At 34.1% G+C, this 10,554-nt stretch overlaps 1 pseudogene; it reads left to right on the top strand.

The window, feature by feature from the left end:
• Positions 1 to 228: 228 nt before the first annotated feature.
• On the top strand, positions 229 to 5,290 carry LOC122754628 (annotated as a pseudogene).
• The last annotated feature ends 5,264 nt before the right edge of the window (positions 5,291 to 10,554 follow it).

Raw genomic sequence — 10,554 nt, forward strand, 5'->3', positions numbered from 1 at the left:
GTTAGTATCTGATACAGGATATTGAGCTCACATCTTCATTACTCTAGTACTATCACCTAAAAAAAAAAAAAAAACTTTTCCACTTATATGTCTCTTTAAGGAAAAAAATAGATATTGAGTTAGAAAAGCAAGAGGCATTATGAATGTCAATCTGAACCTATAGGACGTTTTGAGTAACATGTAATCTTTTTTTTTTTTTTTGGCAACACATAGTCTTAGTTAACTGTCATGGGCACTGAGAAGTTAAATGATTTAGGTAAGTTCACACAGCAAGTATTTGTCAGAGTCAGTACTTCAACTTAGATCTTCCTAACTTTAACCAGTAACTTAACCTGTAGACCAGTGGTTTTTAAAGAGTGGACCAGAGATTCAAGAGGTACCAGACACCATTTAAGGGTATCTGCAAGTTCAAGATTATGCTAAGATATTTTAATTCCTTTATATATAGTAAATACCAACAGATACAACCAATATAAATAAAAACTCTTGGTGTGTGAGTGGGTGTTCCTCAATAATTTTCAAGATGATAAACAAGTCCTGAGACCAAAATGTTTGAGGAACCTTATAGTAATTAGGTCATGCTACTCATCACATATTTATACCTATATTTATGTCTATTTCATTTTCTAAATATTTATCTATATATTTATTTACGCATCATAAAAATTTTAGGTGGATTTTGTTATCAATTCTATTGCAACACATTGTCTATTCATAACAAGATAGAAGATTAAAATAAGGCCAGCATTTTGTTTTTGTTTTTGAAATCCAAATTAGAAGTTTATACTGCACATGAAAGTAAAACTTTTACTAAATTTGATAGTGCTATCAGGATGACCTTCAGTTCTGGAAGACTAGGAGAGCTCAGCACAAATTCTTACAGGCCCTGTGAAGCTGGAAAAGCTTCGAGTACCAGCCCACTAACACTATATTTCTGCCATTGTCTGTGGATTAGCCCAGCAAAATCAGAGGCTCATCACTAAGTTGGTCACAGGATGATTATTGGTTCTACTACAACAACTCTCAAAAATTGTTTACTGGTGTATAAAAGGGTGGTGATCTGTGTAAGTAAGAGGTGTATCCATTTCCGTGAAATCACAAGTCTTTGAAATATGAGAAAAATATGTTGGTAGGCTGGTCACATATGCTGGAGTTTATCTGAAAAAATTCCATATAAAATAAGTTTATTTTAAGCATTCTTTGACTCTCCTCCTGTCATCCAAATATAATGTACTAAGGCATTGCTTTACTTTATATTTGGCATACATAAGCAGAGACTACAAGTAAGAGAACAAAGTTTTCACCAATAGTTATTTTTATGTTTCTGGGTAAATGTCTTTAATTCTTCCGTCTGCCTTCATACATGAATTTTAAGGGTGGATTTGAGTTTTTATGCTTTAAAAAAACATCAAAGAATGAATTATTTCTCTCAAATCTCTTTGAAATTTTCATTCAAATTGGGAACTATGTAAGCCTCAATCAAAATCATTATCCCTTTGTCCTATGCCTTCCTTAATGATCTATTCATTTGCCTAGATCAAAAGTCCATTGGATTTCTTTAAAACTGCTTTTTCTAAAATTTTAATATGGTTACTTTAACCATGTAAGATCTATAAACATAATGTAAGCTAGTTTAAGGCAGCCAAAAGATAAATGTCAGTTAAATCCAAAGCAGTCTAGAGGTAGCTAGGTAGCACAATGAATGGAGCACTGTGCCTGGAATCAAAAAGACCTGAGTTCAAAACCAGCCTCAGAACCTTACTATTTGTGTGAACCGAGGTAAGTCACTTATTTTTTTCTGCCTTAGTTTTTTCTACAGTAAAATGGAGAATATATTATCTTCTACTTCCCAGGGTTGTTGTGAGGATCAAAAGACACAATATTTGTAATGTTCTAACCACAGTGCCTGAAATGCCACAGGAAGTTAAGAAATGTTTGCTCTCTTCCTTCCCCAGAGTCATGACTTCAATTTCCCCCCTCCCCTTTTGATCACACACAATCCTCTGCCTTTTCTTTGAATGCAATGTTCTATATTTTATCTCTGTGTCTTTGTCTTAGCTATTTATTCCATATGCCTGGAATTCTTTGCCTCTCTGCCTCTTTGAGTTTCCCTGGCTTACTTTAAGTCCCAGCTTAAATCACCTTTTTCAGGAAGCCTTTACTGGCCCCTGCAGCTTCTCTAAGATTTTCTCCAAATTACTCTGTATATATTATGAATGAACTTTTAAAAAATAAAGAAAAATATATAAAAAATTAATATGTTGGGGCCAGCTAGGTGGCACAATGGATAAAGCCCTGGCCCTGGATTCAGGAGTTCCTGAGTTCAAATTCGACCTCAGACACTTGACACTTACTAGCTGTGTAACCTTGGCAAGTCACTTAAATGCCCTGTAAAACAAACAAACAAATAGATAGATAGATAGATAGATAGATAGATGATAAACAAAGAAATAAGTGAATAAATAAACAAGTAAATACATAAGTAAATAAAATAAATGAATGAATGAATGAATAGATAGATAGATAAATAGACAAATAGAGAAATAATAAATAAAATGAATGAATGAATGAATGAATGAATGAATGAATGAATGAATAAGTAAATGTTTTCTCCCCCATTACAATGTGAACTGTTTGAGAATAGGTTTTTTCTTTTTTTGTATCTTTTGCTATTAATCACCCATATGTGACACACAGTAACTTCTTAATAATTGATTTTAATTGAAAAATTGATTCATAAGACAGGAATACAGGAGTATAGGAAGAAGCTCATTTTACTACCAAAAATTCTTTACTAAGGTAATAGCAGTGATTTCAAAAATTCAGTAAGGGCATCAAAACCTCAAAAGGTCAATATAGTCATTGTTTCATTGATATAAATTTTTGAGACTTTTGTTTTCTGGTTTATGCTTGTACATTCCCATTATTACTGTACTATTTTCCCCTTGTTTTCTTTATTGCTTCTTATTGGCCACTTGGAAGATCTGTTCAAGTCAAGCCACTAGATATTTGTGAGATTATTCACTCCTTCTTCCTATCACTCCTACACAAACCACCCACCCCGTATATCAATTTTATTTAATTTTTCTTTTTATCTTTAGGGCATAATTGGCATAATTAATTTCAAATACTTATATATTTTTTAAATCACCTCAGATTTTGAAACTTAACTTGTGTTGTCATTGAAACACTGCACAGGCACTTTAAAAACAGAAGTAAACATATCTCAATCATGTTTATGATCAGCTCTACAGGAAGTCTGAGGACTTTCTGAACAAGCCTTTGGCCAACTTTCTGTAAGCGTATGTGGACAAGTAAAGAGTCAGTAAGGCATAACAGGTAGTGAGACATGAACCATGCCTTTGAATGTTGCCTCTGATACTAATTGGGTGACCATGGGCCAGTCATTTTATCTCCCTATTCCTCAGTTTCCTCATGTGTGATAACGGGATAATAGCAGTGCCTGTAGTACCTGTACTGCAAGGTTGTTGTCAAGCTCTAATAAATGGTTCTTAGTTTGGAGTTTGTAATTAAAAAGATATTTTCATAACAATATTTCAATGAAGTTTCATTTGTAATCCCATGTATATTAAAGATAAGAAGCATGCACTAGAAAACTTAGAACAAGAATTAATAAAGCAGCCAGTAAAACTATTAATGGAAAGAAGTGGGGAAATATTAAGATCTGAAGATATAGAAATGTTGGTTGAATCATTCAGAATTCATCTTGCAAACTGTAGCGGGGTTGAAACTGAAACTTTGGACCAGTCTCTATGGAACCACACTTGGCTGCACATCACCACATCTTGATGCTCTCAGTACAAAGTAAGATTATTTTTTCTTCTCAGGAGGGTGAAAATATAAAGAAGTGACTTCAAGGATCTGGTCACATGACAGAATATGGTGGCCTAATTGAACAAATGGAGAGCAAAAAGTTTTTATAGACTAAAACCTCAAGTCCTGGAAAAGGACTTATTTCATTAGTAGCTATTTACTCTTCCACATTTAGGACTGTTGAGAAAAACTCAACAACAATAACAGCAAAACTTTGGGACAATCTGATGTCATGATTAGTCAGCAAGTGGCAAGTGGCAACTGGTATACCTCAGAGATTTGCCATGGCAAATACTATCCTTGTAGGAAGTCCACATATGCATAACACATGCTTTGTATCATAGAACCAGGTTTCAGACTCCTCACTGTCATTGGTGGGGAAGAACAATTGAAAAGGAGAGGAGAATTATAATTGTAAGGGATTAAGATATTTTTCAATGAAGCTTTATGAGAAGGTACAAAGGAAATGAAATAGTTCATATAATGAAATAGCAGATAAGATGGTCATAGAGTTCAGTGAATCATATTTTACCAACCAGAAGAATATAACATGATGAGTCTATGATATCTTAAATTCCTCTATCAATCAACCCAGCTCAAGAATGTCAGAATTTAAAGGTAGAAAGGCAGAAAAGACTTGAGAGAATAAAACAAAAAGCAGTCTCAACTTCAAGAAATCATTCTACAGCAAATAGTCTTTAAGAATTTGGTGCAGAAGGGCATCTAGGCGGTGCAGTGGATAAAACACCGGCCCTGGATTCAGGAGTTCCTGAGTTCAAATCCGGCCTTAGACACTTGACACTTACTGGCTGTGTGACCCTGGGCAAGTCACTTAACCCCCATTGACCCACAAAACACAAAAAACAAACAAAAAAAAGAATTTGGTGCAGAGAGTTCATCAGAGAAGTAAGACAGCCAACTACTACCTTCCAACACTTTCATACATGTAACATTTATCATTGTGAATAACAGCAAGAAGATAGTGATGGAGCATTTCTCATGACACATTTGAGTATGTATTTAATTTTGACAGCACAGATGAAATTCACAATTACATAAAAAGTATTAAACCAAATGAGGATGATTTGTGGAGTAGAATCCAAAAAGCTCTTCTATAGAAGACCTAAAATGGCAAGAAGTTTGGTAACAAACATTCCAGAACCCTATGTGACAAATGGTTAGGGTTCTGTGAGCAGCATGTGGGTCAAATCATCATCAGGCTTAACTTCAAGTGGCACAAGGTTTTCTGGCAATGATTTTACCAGTGGTACTAATGATATGTTTACAATGAGAGCCAATGACTCTCTGTACAGCGGTTTCAGAGTTAGTTGAAATTCCAGTCTCTTATGTTGAGGAAGATAACCATGATGATTTTGAGGAAAATAATAATGAAGACAGATTTCTCCTTTCAAATTCAGCTTCAGGAATAAATTGTTCTAGGAAAGATAATTTTTAATGTAAATTTTAATTTTTGGTTCTACCCATAAATATATATTATTAAGCTGTTGAATTAGAGAGCACAGCTCTGATACAGCTGTGATAAGGCAAGGATTATTTTTGTAGGATTTTCCTACAAATGGTAATTCCATTAAATTTCTATAATTTTCTGCTGTATGTTGGTATGTCTAGATTAAGAAGATTTTAAAATTATTTTTGTTTGGCAAAAGTTTACTGCCATGCTAGTGCAGTTATAGGAATTATCTTGAAGGCTTGGAATAATTTATTTATTTCCTATGTAAAAATTGCCTGATTTCTTACAGGCAGTTTTTGGGAATTGTTTATTTTATTTTATTTATTTAATTATAATTATTTAGTTGTTTACATACTTATAAATCTATTAGTTAAAAAATGTACTCAAATGCTCTCATTGTTTAGTAAATATCTTTTTATATTACAAAGTTGAAATTAAACATAGAAAAGTGTTTTGATAGTTTTTAACTCAACGTTTTTCAATCATTTTAATAGTTCATTTTTTATTTAAAAAGATATTTCAGGTAGGCAGTGTATTCTCTTTTTTAACTCATTCACAAAACAAAAGTACCCTTTGGAGAGATATGCCTTTCCTCTTTTCGATTTCAGTCCTTTTTTTCTTCAAGCCCAGTACAGCCTTGACTTCTCTAATCTTACCCTAAATCCTTCCTAATGCTTCTCTTTTCTTTCTCATGAAAAAATGAATGGGTATGTTACTTTTTGGAGGGTAGGAAGAGTGAGAAGGATATTCTGACCAGTCTCTTTTCAATCCTGGGGTTCCCTAATGTAGGACTGGATTAGAGTCATAAAGTTTCAGGTTTCAACCCTTCCTCCCCTGACCAGCTACATACATATTTATGGATGGGGATGGGAGTGGGGGACATTTCACCAGTTCCATTGCTGTGAGAATTTAAGCGATCTTACAATAATTTCCAGCCATAAGACTATGAATTAGCCTGTGCCCTTGCTTAGGAGTCAGATGGGTTGTAGAGCCTTAAGTGCGACTTTAAAGATTTAAGTTCTATGGTATAAAGATCTATGGATCCATAACGATTTTATCTTGTTGTTGTTTTATTTTCTTGATATGTTGATCTGGCTTTAATTTATCTACATCTAGCATATATTTGATTTTTTTAAGGTTGAAGAATTAAAAAGTTCCAGGGAAAAATAACTAATCCTGAGGATTACATGATCAGTTTCTCGTGTACTTTCAATCTCTCTCCACTTATTCCTGTTACAAGTTCTCTTGACTTTCTAATAAAACAACAACAAAGCCATATCTTGAACAAAAACTCTAGTTCATTAAGCTATTTTTCTATTTCTTTCTCCTTTATTACCAAACTTCTTGAAAAAAAAAAGATTTGTGCTTCTCTTTAGTTCTTCACTCTTTACCTTCTACCAATTTTCAATCTATTTTCTACCACCAACACTTTACTCAAACTGTGTTCTTAAAAATTACCAATGACCTCCAAATCAGCAAATTGCATGACTTATTTTAAGTAATTTTCCTCCATTTGGTCAACATGTCCTATCTATTTTACTTCTTCATTGTCACTTATATCAGTCATTTTCCACTACACCTGGACAGGTACTGGAGAAATCCAGATGGTCTCCCCACCCCTTCTATTTATTTATTTACATTCTTTTTGATTAGATAAAAAAGACCTTTCTTTGACTCATTTCTTACCTAGAATTAATCATTAAGTGGGTATTGCCTCAGCCAAACTGAGATCTGTGAAAGGTCTTAGCTTAAAAGGTCAGGGCTTCCCACTGCATCCAGGGCCCTCTCCAGTTATCCTGATGTATATCTTGTCACTGGACTCAGATGGCTCCAGAGGAGAGAGTGAGGTTGGTGACTTTGCACAGCCCTGCCTCACTTAGATCCAATTCACTTCATTTCATGACATTGCTCCTAATTTAATGGTTCTCTTTAAGAATGAAGGACAAAACAACAAGAAGGACCCATTGTTATCTGTCTGGTCTATCACAATAATTTCTTCATCATTTTTCATTTTGTGTTTGAAGTTGGAAGCCTGGTGTGTGAATCCCAACTGTGCTAGCTGTTAACAATTCTGAATACACAAGTTTGAATTCCTGTTCCTCCTGGAATATTACCTATGTAAATTTAGGAAAATCACTTAACTTTTCTGGAAACTAGTTTTCTTATATGTGAAATGAGAAAGTTGTCCTAGATAACTTATAAAGATGTCCCTTTCAGTTCTACACCTATAACTCTATGTTCTATCTCTGATTCATTTCCTATAATATTGCAAGTCTGATCTTCCTTTTGCATAGATCTTATCATGTCACTTCCACATTAAAAAATCTTCAGTTGTTTCCTATTGCAAGGTGAGTGGAATTCAACATTGGCTTGGCCTTCAAGGTCTTCCACAATCTGATGTTCACAATATATTCAGGCTTATGTCTTGCTATTGTATAAACATACTCTATGTCACAGACAAACTAGCTTGCTTTCTGTCCCCTGAATACTTCCTGTGGTTCCAAACTTGTTTGGATTGATACTATTTCCTTCCCCTGGAGTGGTCTCCCTTCAGTTTTTTAACATGTTGGGTTTATGTACGTAATTTAAAGCACAATTAAAAGGTCAATTCCTCCTTATAGCCTTTCTACTTAAGGTGATAACTAATTTTTCTTGACTTCTGTAGTATGTTTCTTAGGTATTCATTACTATTATACTTCTCAGTGTGTTTCCAATCCCATAATTGATTGTAAACTTCATGAGTGCAAGGACTTAATCCAAAGAAAACTTCATATTTGCCAAGATTATGAACATAGTTCTATGCACATAGCAGATATTTAATGGTTATTGAAATGAATTGAAGTCTGTTGATGATTATTTTCTTTTAAATTATCATAAACATTTCCCTATAATCTTACAGTATTACTTACCTGATAAAACTTTTTGTTCCTGAAGAAAAAAGTGTATGACTATCTTGTATTCTAATTTATAAATTATTATACATTCCAAGTTAGAAAACAGAGGTGTAAGTATCCAAACACATCTGTACATGATTCCTGTGTGTCCTCTCAGACAATGGGTCAATATGGATCAAATAATTGAAGGCTAGATACATTTTGAGGTTGATTTCTTTTTCTCTTTTTCTTTTTCTTTTTTTGGTGAGGCAAATGGGGTTAAGTGACTTGCTCCAGATCATACAGCTAGTAAGTGTTAAGTGTCTGAGGCCGGATTTGAACTCAGGTCCTCCTGATTCCAAGGCCAGTGCTCTATCTACTGTGCCATCTAGCTGCCCTTGAGGTTGATATCTTAATGTTTCCCAAAGCTATTTCCCTTCCTTTGGGTAAAGGAGTACATAATTTTATCTCAGCTTAATAAATAAATTCTGGAGAGAACTCTGATCCTAGGACATCTCAAATCTTAGAACTGTTTTCTTAGTCCTGAGCATGAGATGGATGCCTTGGGAGACAACTGAAATTTTAATTGCCCCACCACCAAAATGACAGATATTTAACTACTGATCTCATTCCTATAGGAAGCTCTTTTATGAGGAAACTCCCTCTACAAATGCAAGTTGGTGCCTTCTCTGGAAATTAGAGCCTTAGAGCATCTTAGAGAGTTGTTTAGATCACTGAGAGTTTAAGTGACTTTGTCAAGGTCAAATAGCTAATAAATGTTAGAGGTGGGATATGAGTTGGGGATATCAGCTCCATGCATAGTTTTCTATTGCACTATACCAATTGTGCCATTCAGGAAAATAAATTGTCAAAAAGAATTCTTGAGGAATATGATGCTTCCCAATATACTTGAGAGCTGTTGAAAAGGAAAGTGCTCACATTTTAGGTAACCCAGTTAAGAGGCAATTAATTTAGCTTATAATCATGGTAAATAAAATCTAGGAAAATTGGATCATATTTTAGAGTTGAAAACACCATTAGATGTCATCTGCCTCAACCTTTCATTTTGTAGATGAAGAAACTAATGCAAAAGCAGCAATAAACACATAGATATTAAGTGTCAGAGTTAGAATTTGAACTAAGTTCCCATGACTCTAAATCCCGTATTGTTTATAGTCTACTACATTGATGGCAAAAGAGAAAAACAAAGACTAGTGAGAAATGTATGGGAAAGAAAGGGAAATAGGAGTAAAACAATATTTCTTGGTTGGGGGTATGAGTGATAAAATAGGAGCTGGTTGTAGAACAAGCAAAGGAAAGAAATGAAGGGACAAGTTTGATTCTGAACTAAAAGCTATTAATGCCATTAATAATAATGAGAAAGTGGGGCAGCTAGGTGGCACAGTGGATAGAGCAACGGCCCTGCATTCAGGAGGACCTGGGTTCAAATCCGGCCTCATGGTTTCCATGACACTTACTAGCTGTGTGACCATGGGCAAGTCACTTAACCCCAATTGCCTCACCTAAAAAGAAATAATAATAATAATGGAAAAGTTATAATAGAATCACATTTTGAGGGAGTTGATTAGTTCATTTTTGTATGGTTGACCTTATTTTGTTCATCGCTAAAAACTTTCTTGGCAGCTTGGCATTATAAATAAACAAGCTATTTTTGTTACTTATAAAATGTTTATTACTTTTTTGTAGATTTTATTTTAACCAAATTAGGCTTCAACAGTCACCTATTGTTTCTGGAACCAGTTGTATCTTTAACCTTTGCCATGGTTCATTTGAATTAACTTAATTCCTTGTGACAGAAATAGTGATTAAAAAGCTTGTGACTTTTTAATGAGCATATCAATTTAGCTTTCTAGTTTTTGAAAAAAAAAAGGTTTGCTGGCTTATTTTTGAGGTGGGTGGATGAATATATGCTTGGCATAATAATTAATAAATAGAAAGGCTAGAGTTGTTGTAAAGCAAAGACCTCAGAATGTGGTACAGAAATCATCTTATATTTACTGATGATAACAGATTTCAAGGCTGAGCCATCCAAAACAATTTACTACATCTGGGAGAGAAAATTCAATCTTCTTTAGTATAATGTTTTGAACTAAGCCTTTGTGTATGGTAAAATGCAAAAATCTGTACAAAAGTCGGTATTATTCAAAACTGCCTTCCTTGCAGAACTTGTCATCTGGGTGCTTACATTAGGATTCTGATTTTGCATTTTATTTTCTTCATTTGGGGTTCAGTCAGAGATGATGAAAGAACAGCTAGGTCAGCAATTTTGTTACTGCAGAACTTTGAAAGACTATTCAAATATGTACTCAGTCTCATTCGTGAAGAGATATTTGAGGGTTGTTAGGAAGATGTTTT

Source organism: Dromiciops gliroides, chromosome 4 (assembly GCF_019393635.1).
Source record: "Dromiciops gliroides isolate mDroGli1 chromosome 4, mDroGli1.pri, whole genome shotgun sequence".
Lineage (NCBI taxonomy): Eukaryota > Metazoa > Chordata > Mammalia > Microbiotheria > Microbiotheriidae > Dromiciops > Dromiciops gliroides.